General features: G+C 41.5%; 1 long non-coding RNA gene across 2 annotated transcripts in view; it reads right to left on the bottom strand.

Annotated features, from left to right (window-relative positions):
- LOC139683290 (uncharacterized) overlaps positions 1-15067 on the bottom strand; it is a 100099-nt gene that overhangs the window by 54177 nt on the left and 30855 nt on the right. The window contains exons 1-2 of one of the 2 annotated variants that reach the window (XR_011699765.1): positions 1049-1143; positions 196-344 (exon numbers count right to left, since the gene is read on the bottom strand). The exons of the other annotated variant lie outside the window; for it this stretch is intronic. This is a non-coding gene — a long non-coding RNA (uncharacterized lncRNA). Of the gene's footprint in view, positions 1-195; positions 345-1048; positions 1144-15067 lie in introns of those variants that run through there. 2 annotated transcript variants of the gene reach the window in all.

Consider the following 15067-nt stretch of genomic DNA (forward strand, 5'->3'; position numbering starts at 1 on the left):
GACACAGACATACAGTCATTGACTTTTATGCAGTTTCACACACATACACACAAAAATCTACACGGAGAAGGGATCAAAGGGATGTAGACACTTTATAATACTCAATATTGAGATACAGAGTTACAGTAACAAGTGTGTAAACCTTGTCTATCAAATATTATCTTCCACATATGACCCAATATCTTTTCAAATTACCTGATTCTTAGAAAAAAACCAGAAGAGACAAGGTCAGCTCCTGCAGGGGAGTGTAAACAATGCCAGGTTCGGTCCTTACAGAGACAGTACATGACCACAAAGGCTACAGAACATCCTCAGGCTGTTCCTGACAGAAACAGCCTTGGCAACTGGAATAGAAATGAAACAACATCCTTTTAAGATTCTAGATATAAGCTACTGCTGTCATTGCTGTAGTTAAGAGAAGGACCATAATATAAATGGCATCCTTGCCATGACACTTATGTAATAATTGTGGGGAATGTCACATTCCAGTGGGCGTAGAAACTATTCCACCGGGTAACACATTGCCTTTCTTTACTGGGAGAGCACAGTGCGGGGCGAGAGCATCATGGTTTGCTGTTTGCTCTGGCTCTCAGCGCCATACAGAGCTACTCTTTCACACAGCCCCGCACAGGGGAAGGGGTTAAGCACCGCCGGCTCCACTCCTGATGCCAAATAAAGGAGAATCCCGGGAACCGCACAGAGAGCCCTATGTCTGTGACACGAGCCATAAATCCACCCGGAGCTGTTGCCAGCCGTGACTCAGAGCCACGGCCGTGCCCAGCCGCGGGTCCCCGCAGGGCGGGACCGGCACCGGCACCGGGACCGGGACCGGCTCTCCACGCCGGCGCTGCCCGGTGGATGCGGGCACCGAGCCCCGCGCACGTGACGTGACGCGGCACCCGCATGACGTCACCTCCCCCCCTTCACCCGGGAGCGCCCATAAATAGCTCCGCGGGGCCGCGCAGGCGCGTGCCGGCCGTGACGTCATCGCCGACGCGGCCGCGGCCCCGGCCCCGCCCGCCGGTGGCGGCGCTCCCCGAGCTCTCACCTTCTATTTTTAATTGCTCCTTTGTTTTCCAGCGCCCGCCCCCTGCGCCGCGGGATGACGGCGTGGCGGGATGACGCCATCCGCTTCCCGGAACGATGACGCGGCCGCTGGAATGCGCGCGGGGCTGCGCTGCCTTAAAGGGGCAGCGCTGGGCGGCCCCGCCCGGGGGGCGGCATTGACGGACGGGCACAGCTGGGGCGGCCGGGGGGGCCGGGCCCTGCCCCGCACAGCCTCGCACAGCCCAGCATGGACCACGCACAGCCCCGCACAGACCATACATCACCCCGCACGGACCATACATCGCCCCCGCACAGACTATAGACAGCCCGCACGGACCATACACAGCCCGCACAGACCATACACAGCCCGGCACAGACCATACAGAACCCCGCTCGGACCATACACAGCCCGCACGGACCCCGCACAGCCCCGCACGACCCCGCACAACCCCGCACGGACCACACACAGCCGCGCACAGACAATACACAGCCGCGCACAGACCATACACAGCTCCGCACAGCCCATCACGGACCATACACAGCCCCGCACAGACCATACATCACCCCGCACGGACCATACACAGCCCCGCATAGCCCCGTTCCGCTGCGCTCTGCCCCGCACTGCCCCGCACAGCCCCTGGGGTCGGGTGGGCGGCAGGTGCCGTGCCGAGTGAGGGGATGGCGGGGAGAGTGACCCTTCCGTGAGAGCCCCGAGTTTCCCAGGGCAGGGGTCTGACCCGCAACCTGGGGTCTTCCCGCCCCGGCTACGCCGGGTGGTTCAGCCGCGATGCTGCCCCGGTGGTGTGTTGAGTGGGTTTCTTCACTGCCCTTGCTGTTGTATGGATCCGGTTCCCGAGAGCAGTTCCCTGGGGCCTGGGATCTCGGGAGTGTCACGGGCACGGGGAGAAGAGAAACGCCAGGTCCTGCCCCGGGGCAGCAGCATCTCACGGACAGCGTCTGTTCGCCGGGAGGGCTGACCACGAACACACATCACTAATAAAATGATGCTAATTCACAAAGAAATGAGCCCTTAATTTATTTTCTATGTATTTATAGGTGAAACAAAGGAGCAGCAAACACTACATTAAAGGTTTCCCACCAATACATTAGGCATGAACATGTTTGACATAAGAAAACACAATTTTAACTCAGCCAAGAGCTGAGGGCTTCAAACTGCAGGTGTTGTCCATAGTAGGTTATCTCTGGATCAGGGATGTGCTCTGAAATAAAGCCCCTCACTCAGTATAAGGTCGAGATGATGCTGTGGCATCATATTTAGATCATGGCTCGTAGAGAAATCTGGAGTGTACTTAGTCACCTATGGCATGACCTTATATTCCCACTCAATTTAGTAACAACAGTTGGTTTCTTATGGGATGTGTGAGATTTAATTTATTAAGTTTCTAGGATAAGTGAAGAGAAGTCAGAAAAGGCATGAGATGTCAGCAGATGAAAGGAAAATGCTCAGAGAGATGGAGCTCCCAGAGAAATGTAAGTCTTGCCTCCTCAAATAGAACATTATTGTAAATGCAGTTAGTTATCAATGGAGATTTTTATTACATTGCCCTGAGTGATTTTTTTTTCTGACTTAAATTATCTGGTTATGATTTTAATTTCAGCTTTTGCCTTTTGCTAGTTTTGAGCCTTTTTATTGAATAACACAGTGGAATCTGTCAGAATACTAAAACTCTGAGGTTCAGAGCATGCTATTTCAGCCATCTGGGGAAATAGAAGCACTTCCACTTGCATTCAGATGGTATATCCTATTCATCAGGCTGGCATGTGGGAATATTGATATATGTTTGAGCTTGTAAAATCCTAGTAGGCAAATATTAGAGTGATTTTCCTCTGTATGTTTTAGAATGAAAAGTCTTGCACCTTAGCCCTGAGATAGCCCTGAGATAGCCAGCAGATGTATGTCCCCATGTCTTTTAATTCTGGAATGAATTCTGCTCTTGCTGTCTCTTCATCTGCTTTAAGTTAGGACAAGATATGTTAAAAGAACTTTTAGCTTGCTGAAAAGCTTCTGGATTTTTGCATTGTGATCCAAAAGTGAGCTAAAAGGGTATTGGGCTTTTTACTTGCATTAACTGAACCAAGAAAGATATAAAATTAATGAAACATCAAAGGGGATTAACTTTGAAATGTCATCTAATTAAGATGTCAATTTAAATAAATTACTTACTGCCCTTGTAACTAAATAATGAATGTGAAAAGCTGTTTTAAGTGTGAAACATATCTGTGAAATTTTCCTGGAAAAGTAATTCTTTAAAAATTTGGTATTTTTCATTCTTACTCTTTAAATAATCAGATAGGCTATTCTCTTACCACTTTTATGTTTTGGTGAATCTGAACTTGATTGTCATGCAGGTTTCTTTATGACTCATTGTTATCATAATTTCACATCGCTCATTAAATGAAAGTTGATTTTTCCCCTAAATCTCCTAACCTACTTCTATCATGCCAACAGGAGCATTCAGAAACTGGCACTAAGGTGCAGCTCTGATACAAGTTTTCTGTTTCCCTGTGACTCATTTGACATTAACATAATTATGCTACTAGAGTCAAAGTGATTTTCCAACTATGAGTAATGCACAGTACTAGACCAAATGTTTACAAGACACCGAGGCATATCAGCTAGCTGAAGTAACCAGCTGCTGATAACAGCTGAAGTAAGTTGGGGAATTAAAAAGTCTTATAATACAATTACCCTTCTTTGGCACTCGGTGTCATGTACGGCTGCGAGGTAGGTCATGTGCTCCGTGAGGAAGGATCCAGAAGCAGAATTGCGCCGTAATGAGAAGGCTGAGCCCGTGGGTAGCTCATACAACAAGTCTTCATAGTTTTCTTCCCACTTGCATATTTATGGCAAAGTCATGCTCAAATGGGAACAGTGAACTTTTCAAGAAGAGGTTGTATTTACCAGAGTTCATTTCAAAACACAAGTGACACACATCCTCTCAGCCAGGAAGACAAGATCAAAATGAAACAACAACAAAAAAAATATGAGGTCATCTCACAAATGCTTTGAACCGTGTGTATGGGAATAACACGAAAGAAGAAAACTGATATAGAAAAATCAAAATTGAGTGCTGTTACCACAATGAGATATCTTTTCTCTGTAGTTAAAATATCTATGCAGGCTAATGATAAAAGTACAGAGGAGCATTACAATGAATATGTTCTGAATAAATAGCAGAAAAAATAAACAGAATGCATAAGCCATGTGAAGAGAAAATGTAAAAATGAAACAAAATCCTAGTGGTCATGCTTTGTTTCAATTGTTCCCTGAGATTTTTAGAAATTACTGACTTCTCAGGATTTTTAAATATAGTTTGAGAAACAAGTTTTGGTGGGTTTTTTGACCTGCTTTTGTTGTTGTTGTTGTTTGTGTACAAATAGCTTTTTGAATGAAACTGGGGCACTTTATAACTTTGTCAACTTTGGCTGGATATCCTTCCTACAAGGCCTAATTTAGTAATGTGCTGAGCACTCAGAACATCACTGGTTTCATACATCCTATGAGGACTCTTAGTTTCTTGTGGGATTAGCTGTGAAGGTAGAAATCTAATTTTGAAATATCAGCTCAAACCTACTACAATTTGCTAGAGCACTAGAATGGAAAATAACTAGTTAATGACTTCCCTATAAAATACCACAGCAATACAAGGGAGCAGGGGGGCCAAATGCAGAAAACAGTGCTGATAGCAGAAGTGTTAGCAGAAAGCATGTATTCCAGGAGAATATTCAAAGAATTTAGAAGAAAACTGCACGTCACACTGTGTTCTTTATTTCACAAGAAAATCTGCTGAGGCCAGACACTTGGCATGCTCAGATTATCATCACTGACTCTCAGAGTTGGATGAGGACCAGAATTGGTAAAAAAGTTGTTTGTGGCTGAGGAAGGCTGGAAGAGGAAATGTTTGCTATAGTACCTTGCACTGACAACCCTCCCCATTTTCCAGGAGAGTCAGGACTTGGAGGTTCTGCTTTGGTTTTCTTGCTTCATGACGGTGGACAAGCTCTAGATTTATTTCCTTCAGTTTGCCCACCTCTTCCTTGCTAAGGGATGTAATGCACCTGTTTGGTGGAGATGGCTTAGCATACCATCTGCTACTACAATGACCAGCATAAATGTATTTAACACATGTTGATAAAATCAGCCAGCAGAACCCAAACCAAACATAAACAGAACAATTCAAGTCATATCAACAGAAATAAATTCCCATAGTAAAATTTAGCAATCTTAAATTTAATCTGATTTGCTGTAAGCTCATCCAGGACTGTAGTTTTATAACTACAAATACCCACCTCCAGAGCATGCTGTGTCACTGGATTTACATCTATTTTCACTGCTTTTAATTACAGATATCCCTAACTACCAAAGCTCAACCCTAGCTCAGGTTGCAAAAATGTACTTGAGTATTACCAGAGCAGGTTCCTGCACTTCAGGTGTTATTCCTTAGAGTAATACATTAGAGGAGATGTTTGTAAAACACTTCTGCTCAGCTCCATACCTACAAGGAGTTCCCTAATAAAGCAGTCTTGAAAGCAATACCTCTGCAATACTCTGCATTTCTACGTCTGGTTTCCCCACTTGGCTCCAGAAGAATTTTCTTCTTATAATAATCTTCAGGGCAGCTGCACCCATGCCCCACCTTTTTTCTTTTTGGAGGAACTACCATTTATTTGTAACCTTTATTTAGCATTCTGCAATGGCATACAACCTGTGCAAATTCCAAATATTTAACCTTTGTTCCTTCTCAAAGCTTTGCAAATTAACTTAAAATAGCAAAGTGAAACAGGCACCAAGGGCCATTTTCTGGAAGTAACTGATAAAATCTTGCAACTGCTTGCTCTTACTGGTTGGCTGGGTTTTGTTGTTGTTAGCTTGTTGTTCAAGCTGAGCTCTTCAAACAAAGTGTTCACAATTATTCAGTACAGAAAATCATTACAGTTATAGAAAGTAAACAGATCTATCCAGATTTAGCTTATTTGCTGAATTAGAGAAAAATTAGCTGATTTTTTTTGAGTTTTCAGAGTGTATACATCTTGTAACCAGGCCCAATGTTCCTATAATAAAAATAGCTATCTTGGTGATAACTGATAATATGTTACTCTGACGTAGCAACAGAAAACGGCATTGGAAGGACATACCCATGCCAACAGAAATAAAAAGAACTTCATGTATTTCCTCACCTGGAGGAGGCCCCAGTGGCCTTGTACTCCCATGGTCTGGATGGAGTAGCATGGGCTGCTGCTGCATCCCACCTCAGGACACAGACAGGAGACCTCAGGAAACCTCCTCGATGGCTGCCAGGGGATTTGGGAGCATGGCTTAGAGTCAAACCACTATCACGGTAAAGGGGAGCAAACCTGCCAGGAGCTCTGAAGGGAAATACTCAGGGAAACCTTCGTGTGCTGTTTGGGATGGTGTTGTGTCCCCAGGATGTGCTTATGAGCAAGGCTGAGTTAGGGTGAGGGCAGACAGGCAGGGGGTGACCTGGCCTTTCCTCTGTGTGGGCTGGAAAGAGCAGAGCTGGTCAGGGAGGGCTCCCAGGTTTTCCCTATAGTGCAGTGCAGGAGGGTTAAATGCCTCCATAGAGTGATTTCTTCTGCATGAAACACCATGAAGTCAACAAATTCTGAAGCTGAGACTTTATTCTGCTAAGAGAGGGGAAGCTCCTGCACGGGGACAGGATGCCAGAAAACAGAGTTTTCCAAATTTTCCTCCCTCACTAGCTCTCTCTCTAAGGGTTTATTCTATGAGGTTGTGTGTCAGGTGCCTCATATGATTCAATACATTTTAGAAATATTAAATATTGTAATAGATATACTTAGAAATATTAAATATATAAAGATATGTCTCAGTTAAAATATACTTTACATAAAAATTTATTTTTATAATTTCTTTCATAGAATGACTTGTTTTAGAAAGATGAATCTAACGAGGCATTAATTTTAATGCTGAAAAACTAGGCATTAGTTTTTGTGCTATATTAAAGCCCAGTCCTGCTTGCACTTATAAATGTGCTTAAATTTAAGCATATGAATAGTACTGGACTCATTGGGATTATGTGCACAATTAAAATTAAGCATGTGTGAAAGTGTGAAACACTTTCAGGTTAAAATTTCCAAATTCTTTCACTTGTTTAGAATACAGGAAAAAAACAACCAAACTAGTAATCACTCATTCATGTAATAAAGTTACAGTGGTGTTTATATGAAGGGACTTGCAGTCATTTGACAGGAAAATCAGCTCATAAAAAATGAAATGATCCAATGCTGTGATTACCTGCCTAGTAGCTGTATTTTCTAGAAGAAAAGTTATATTCTTACTTTAACAGTATCAACTGGCATGAATATGGTTATTTTAGAATAGGGTGGCATGTTTCAAAGAAGAGATTAACTTTTTTTAATGTATATATTTCATTTTTTTCTGTCAACACAAGTTTTATATTCTCAGAACAATTCAAAACTAAACCGTATTTTACTTTGGGATAGAAATATGCTTTTTTTTTTACAAGGTGTACTGAACTTTGCTAGATCAGTTATAAAATTGTTCACATGATAGCTCTATCCTATTACAAGTTCAAATTAGGTGGTTATGGAGGCACTGAGACTTTCTCATGTTTAAACATTTCCCTGTTGCTTTCTAAAAGAGAGTTGTACCTGGTCATGGTGCACTTGTATCATCACAGGAGTAAACAAAATAGTTTCTCACACCTTGTTAATAATTTTTGTTCTTAAATGTATTATATAAGCTTACTGAAAAGGCTCGGGAGCCAATGCAGTGCCCATAAAACCTCAGCCACTCAAAATCCAATCAGAGCAATACCTGATTTCTACATCCCCTGCCTCACATGACTGGATTCTCATCAGAAAGAATTTAGCCCCTTGAAGTGGTTCCCAAATCAGCCACTGAGGTGTGCAGGGAGCAGCTTGGCCTTGCCACTGGGAGATGAGGGGCCACTTGTCCCTTGCTTTGTACGGAGGCACCTCTGTCCTTCTGAGAGACAAGAGGTGCTCCCTTGCCTCTGCTTTGCCCTTTTCTTTTTACTTTAGCAAGGCATCACTCCTTTCTTGCAAATGGTGGTGGAAGCCTGAGGTAATGCTGCTTCCTTTAAGCATTCATGAAGGATATGTAAAAGACCGATACAGTTCCACTGAGTGTCTAACAAAGTTTAATTAATATTTTCATTGTTCTGGGAGACTGCACGAGCTATCACACTATAGATGGGGAGACAAGCATCCCCCATGCTCCTTGCTGAGGCCATGCAGAAAATAGAGAGAGGACAGTTGGTTTGGGAGAAGACTCTTCTTTCTGGTTCTTGCTCCCAGTGCAGCTCAAAGATTTTACACAAGCATTTTTTAAGAGAAGAAATGGAGCCCTGTTCTCCATCCTTTAAAGCAACTGGCTGAAAAGGCACTTGGTCTTTGAGAGAAAGACGTAACAACCGTATCGACTCTCATTCCCACTACATAGAATAGGCACAATCATAAAATACATACCTTGGAGGACAGAGGGAAAGATTTACTATCAGGAACCCACTGGACATAGTCCTGATAAAGGTCCCTAGCTGTGTAGCAGCTGTATTTGAGCACCCATACAGAAATGAAACTTTGAGGTGCATAGGAACATGAAGGTTGCTCACTGCAGCACATATGGGATCTGGATGCCAGGGTGTTTATTAGCCCTTGGAAAAGGTTTTGTCTAAAGGAGCTTGGTATTTGCTTGCTTCAGGTTACCACAGCTTGTCCACTCTGAAGTTCCCATTCTAATACACCGCAGGAGAGTTTGAAAAGGAGGAGGATCCAAATCTCCTGTGGCTAATGGCTGTGGTTGAGGTTTTGCATGCCATTTTTCTCCTGAACCGCTCTCAGGAGAAGCTCACAGAAGGGATATTTCCAGTGTAAACCAAACAAACTATAAATATTCCAGTATAGGGAAGGGATATGTACTGGGTGAACTTTGAGATAGATCCAAAAATATGTTGCTGACCTCCCACTTGACATGATCTGTTTCCCTATTAAACTGCAATATAATTAGGGTTTGCTCTAACCCTGACGCTGGTTTAATGCTTACATCAATGGAAATGTGGCCTCACAGACACAGTGAGAATAACGCATATACATAAAGTCTAAAATAATCCATGCTGTGTAGAAGAAAGGATGGCCAAGAGAAAATGCTTACCCCTCCTGCCTTGCAAGCTATTTAGATGTCTTATCCCATAAGTGTGAATGGATGTTAGGTAGGCCAAAGGTCTTTGAGAACTTGAACTCAAAGCTCAACTCTTCATTAGTGCAAATGAAGTGCAGCTGAACTGGAGTTGAAGCGCTCACACAAGGAAAGGAGAATTTGGGACAAAATGAACTGAAATTATGAATTGAGGACAAAGACTCTTGTATTGGCCAAAGAGGGGATTTGGAAAATAGATGATGACTATGCTAGTAGGCAATCATGGTGCTAACGGTCACCATGATGATAATAATTGGTGACTATTAGCTCATTTCATCTCATCTCCTGTGGCCAACTAAATTTCACCCAATAACCCTTATGTTGAGCTATGAGCAGGTGCTGTGAGAACAAGGACAAGGGTCTTGGCTAGGTTAATAGAAGCAGGGTGATCATAACCCCCCAGGTTTTGTAAGCAGTCCATTTAGGGGAGGCACATTCACAAATATGTGAAGTTTAATGAATTGATTATGTCAGGAAACCAAAGGATGTTGAGGTTCCCCTGTTATACAGTTTTCAGGAACGAGATTAGAGATAAGTCCGATGACTGTACCCTGTGGTAGGAATACACATGATGTCGGAAAGAACCTGTATCAGTGTGCTGGAACCTCCTGAGGAGCAGGGATGTGAACAGGAATGCTGCTTTTACAAACCCCCTTGTAAAAGTACATACAACGGGCATTTCAGAAAAAGCAAAAGGGTACTGCTAAAACGTGTTATAGTTGGTGATGAAACCTACAAATGCATGGATACTTTAAGGATTCAGAGATGGAAAAATGAGTTTTGTATAATACAAATTATATTATTATACTATAATGTTATATTAAATAAAAATTATAGTGACCTGTAATAATTGTAAACCAAACCTCACATAACTTGAGTACATATTTAACCCCCCTGCTCTGCAAAGGAAACAGTGTGTAAAGCATTCATCCTAACATATGGCTGATTTACAGCCTGACTTCAGGAGTTTGTGCAGATCATAAAGGAAATTGTTGAGAAGATCTTGCAATCTAAACATCCACTTTTGTACAAAGCACAAATCACCTGTAAAGAACGACTGGGTGAATTTAAATGTTGCCTGCTGAGTACATGTTCTCTCTGCTTCATACTTTTATTTTGACCACAAAATAAACCAGCAATAAAAATATCAAGCTAAACTATCCCAAGTCAAATCTTTGGGTGATGAAATTAAAGCAGTTATGCCAGTTTATATCTGTGGGGAGTTTATGGCTTTTTCTGGGTACTCTTGTCATATCGTACTTTACACTCCACCCATGAAGTTTATTATTTACCTGAGTGGTTACAGTGGAGGAGTGTATAAATGGTACTAACACATACAGGCTCCCTGAAGCCAGGAAACAACAGTGACACTAATCTGTGATTTCCAAACAAGTCGTAGGACTGACCTGCAATCCAGCTTGGGAAAAACTTCTGAAGCACTGGGCACTGCTATAAATTCAAAATGGAGTGCCAGGCTGGCAGCTGCCTGATACAATATGGGTGTCATTTGGAAGTAGACTTAATTAAACATTTCATGTTTTTTTCTGATACAGTAAGGAACATCTTGGCTTATGCAAGGGGAAGAAATACTTCTGCACCAGCAAGAAAACTATCTTCCTCTACAGAATGTAACAGACATCTGTCTCTTTAAAATGGGATGATAAAACGTGTTTGATTTATGGAAAATAAAACCCAGATAAATTTAAATAGTATTGAACCACACTTTCCCTTTGTGGGAAATATTTGAGAATCTACCAAAGTTCTAAACCCTTGGGGTTTTTTCAGAAAAGTAACAGTAATTTCTCTTCCTCAAAAGTCTGTAATGAATTAAGTAATCAGCCCATAAATTTAAGAAAACTGCCAAAATAAGGTCCGTGACTAAAGACCACAATTTTATACCTTGCCAGGTATTCACATCCCAAATGAAGAAATATAATTCCACAGATATAAGTTATAATATTTATAGAGGTTATCTGAAATATTCATTAACAGCAAATCTTAAGTTAGGCAAGGCTTTAGGACAGGGACTGTTTAGATAGGTGTTTAATTGCTGCACTGAACCTGGGCTTCCATTTGACAGTTGAAATATTGCCATAATTTTTAGAACTCAATTAAAAACTCTTGCATATAATAAAAACACACCCAGAATCCTTACTGAGGCTGCTAAATACTGCTGCAACACACACACATTGAATAGTAAGAATAGATAATAATGCATCAAGAGAGCATACACAACAAAAGGCTCATTAGAGTGCTAATTAAAATTAGACATAATAATAAAATGCAGCAGCTTTCTCCACTATTTCCATTTTGGAATCTCAGCTACTTCACCCTAGAAGGTAAAATACTATTATCCATTTCAGCAGACTGGGAAACAGAACAGAAGATCATCATGTTATCCAAAAATCACAAAGGCAGTGAATAAGGAGCCCTCTCATTTTCCAACTCCCTTTCCAGTGAGCAGCGCTGTTATCATTTGCCTCATAAATAATTATTTCCAGTGTAGAAGGACTACAGCCCAGCTCCACAGGAGGCTGGGCATGGTGAAAATAAATTCTCCATCTCTCCCACTTACCATCTAACCTGCAATTTGGAGTTGAGCATTACTGTGATCAGAACATTCATGGTGCCAAAATTCCTGCCTAAACTTGACCTAGGGGTTGAGCTGCGTCTTTTAATAAAACCCCATCAATGAGAACACTTCAGTTTGGTGGGAAGGACCTGAGTTGGGTTCTCACCTCTGGCTGAATGGAGTGAAACTTGTGCCTCCTCTTTCTGAGAAGAAATGATCTAATCACAAACTGATCATCTGTGCTGTTTGGGGAATCTTACTCTAGATATCTCTCACTCAAGCTGTCTTATCCTGTAGTTATGAGCTGATTAGGCAGTAAACCAGATGGTGCCTGACTTTACAGCCCTCTGGTGAGGATATGTCCTGGACAAGGGGCATCCTGCAGTCTGCTTTTCTCTCTCTGTGACCATTCTGCTTTGAAGAGTCACTGCACAGAAGGTGAACTCTACCCCACCACGGGTATCATTCCCCACTGGACTGACACGACTTGGGAACCCCAGGTGGGTGTAGTGACACCCTGCACTTCCCCCATTGCTGAGGTGGCCTTATCAACAGCCTCACATGCCCACAAAAGCAATAAGAACTTGGGCTCAGGGAGTGCATTTATGACTGCAATTAAGGCAGTCTAATTTTAAAATCATGTGCAGCTCTATTTGTTTCCTTGTATTTACACTTTTTTCTCATCATCTGGGCAAGTTACTGTAAGTTAAAGCCAAAAAAAAAAAAGCCAAGAAAGATAAGAGGCTGAAAGTTATGATCAGTCATGCGTTCCTTTCATGGTAAGGAACATGTGAAGTAGGTGAGGGGACAAACAATAAGCACAGTAAAAGCTGCAGTGACAACCTTGGTTTTAAATCTTCCCTAGATTGCAAATCTGTGGCATATATTGGGGTTTTTTTTGAGATAGTATTTATGTAGAAATCAATAACAATTAGAAATGTGCATTTGTAATTATTATGGCAAATTGTAATTTATGTGTTTACCAGACAGATGAGAAGAACTGTTTAAATTATCATTAATGATATTAAATTCTGGAGTATTCTTTATATATGCACAGTTCCAAGGTCAATCAATAGAACAACTGGTTTTTATAGGGGATATGTGTGTGTGTGTGTGTGTATTTGTGTGTAGCAGCATGATTAATTCCATAGTGTATCCAAAATATGTGTAACTGGACAGTAAAAATAGATATTTTCTCTCATTCGTTTTCTATCATCCTCAGTGTTCACCTGGAAGATTATGAGAATACAAACCATATTACATTAGTCCACCCAAGGGAAGCAAACACCTTCAGCAAATAATTTCTAACATTTCTTTCAAGTTATTTCAAGAGGAGAGTTTTGTACATGGAGATCCAGTGTGACTAAATGCTGATTTTTCATAGACCCTGAGGGCTAAATTTATCTCTCATTGAAGTCAATGGGAATCTTTCCATTGACGTAAATAACAGTTGGATCAGGTCTTAATACTTTCATCGGTGATCATTTTTTCACATGCAAAGACATTGATGAAGTTCAGAATGAACCTGTAATTGATCTCAAGAAAAATCTGGCATGCTTTTACAAGAAAGAAAGAATGAGAAGGAGTAGATGAAGGGAAGGATCTGAGATGACAGAGCTTTTCTTGCCATTAAATGGGTGGGACTATAAAGGCACCATAAAGGAGATATAACTTACACTTGCCTGAGAGAAATTAATATATTTGGCCTATCGTTTTGTATGTTCAGTGCAATCAGTGGGTTTTCATTATTCAGTCAAGTTTAAGATGTGATTCTTCCATATATGGGATCTCTATTTATTTTTGTTTATTATCTGGATGTATCCAAAGAGATTAGAAATTTTAATTGCAGGTTATTGTGTTAACCAGCTTCTATGCTGGTGAAAAACCCTTGAAAGGCTTCAGCAAAAGGGAACTAAAGATACATTTGGCTGAGCCAGTGTCGAGGCTGTCTCTAAGCAAGAGAGAAGGGATGTTTGTATAACTTGCCCCTCCACCCCACACTCACAAAACACTGTGTATAATAATGACTGACAACCTTGTGGAACTTTAATTTAGTAAAGGTCCACTAAAATTTATGGTAATTTTTGGCATTGGAATCTGGTCCTGAAATATATGTCTTATTTCATCCAGAGGTAATTTTGTTATCAATGCCTCCATCTTATTAAGGGAGAAACAAAAAGTAAAATGACAGGAAGCAAAAGAGAAAATGAAAATGACTCATTTAAGCTTAGGGAGCTTCTGGGCAGGAGCAGAAGGACCAGTGGGAGAAAAATTGCTGGAAAAAGGGAACAGAAAGGGGGATGATGAAATTCAGGGATACGGGGAGGGAAAAGAGAGAAGTGAGAAGAGAAGAAATAGGGAAGTGACAAAATAAAAGGAGAAGCTACTATTTTAGGGAAATGGGAAAGGTGGCTATTAGTGAAGCAAAGCAAAAGAGAGTGCAGAATGGGATTTTATAAGGAGAGAATAAATTATTGCTTTTAGTAGAGGTATTGTGATGGAAAAAGTAAGGAAAGAGAGGTAAGCTAAGGAGAGAAAAACAAGGACCAAATGAATTTCATCTTTAGTGGTAAAAAATAAAATAAGTTAAAATAGTGCATTTATTTCCCTCCACAAGACACAGAGTCATCTGCTTGGGTGGTATTAATTGTAGGACAGCAGCAGGGTTTGCCATACAGCCTCTGTGACAGTCTGTCCTCTAACCTCGTGGTTTTTAAGTACCTTCCATTTTTGGACATTTAGCCTCATAGACATCCAACCTTTCCAGAGTGAATTTTATTCTCACTACAATAGAGTGGTTTTTTATTCACTTTTTTGGATAAACATTTGGAAGTAGCCCATAGATGCCCAAGGGGTCCCCAGGCAGCAGCTGGAAAGCACCTGGCTGGGTGGAGATGGCTGATGCTACTTCTACCACAGATTGCTCCCATAGTTCAAGCAGTAGCAACCTACACCTTGGAAAAACTAGTCCCAAGTTCCAACTCTGGTGTTAGTCCAGTCAGATGGAAAAATTATCTCAAAATTAGTGTATGTTTTGGGGAACAGGGGGGTATTACCACATAGAATCAGACCTGAATGTATCACATAGCAAAAATTATGATGAAGGTTAATTCCCATCCTAGAAACAGAGAATAATTTTTTTAAGCAGAGTCAGTAAACCTGATCTTATGCTAATCTGGCCACACGATAACTCTGAATTCTGGAAACCT

The sequence above is a fragment of the Pithys albifrons genome, chromosome 2, assembly GCF_047495875.1.
Source record: "Pithys albifrons albifrons isolate INPA30051 chromosome 2, PitAlb_v1, whole genome shotgun sequence".
NCBI lineage: Eukaryota > Metazoa > Chordata > Aves > Passeriformes > Thamnophilidae > Pithys > Pithys albifrons.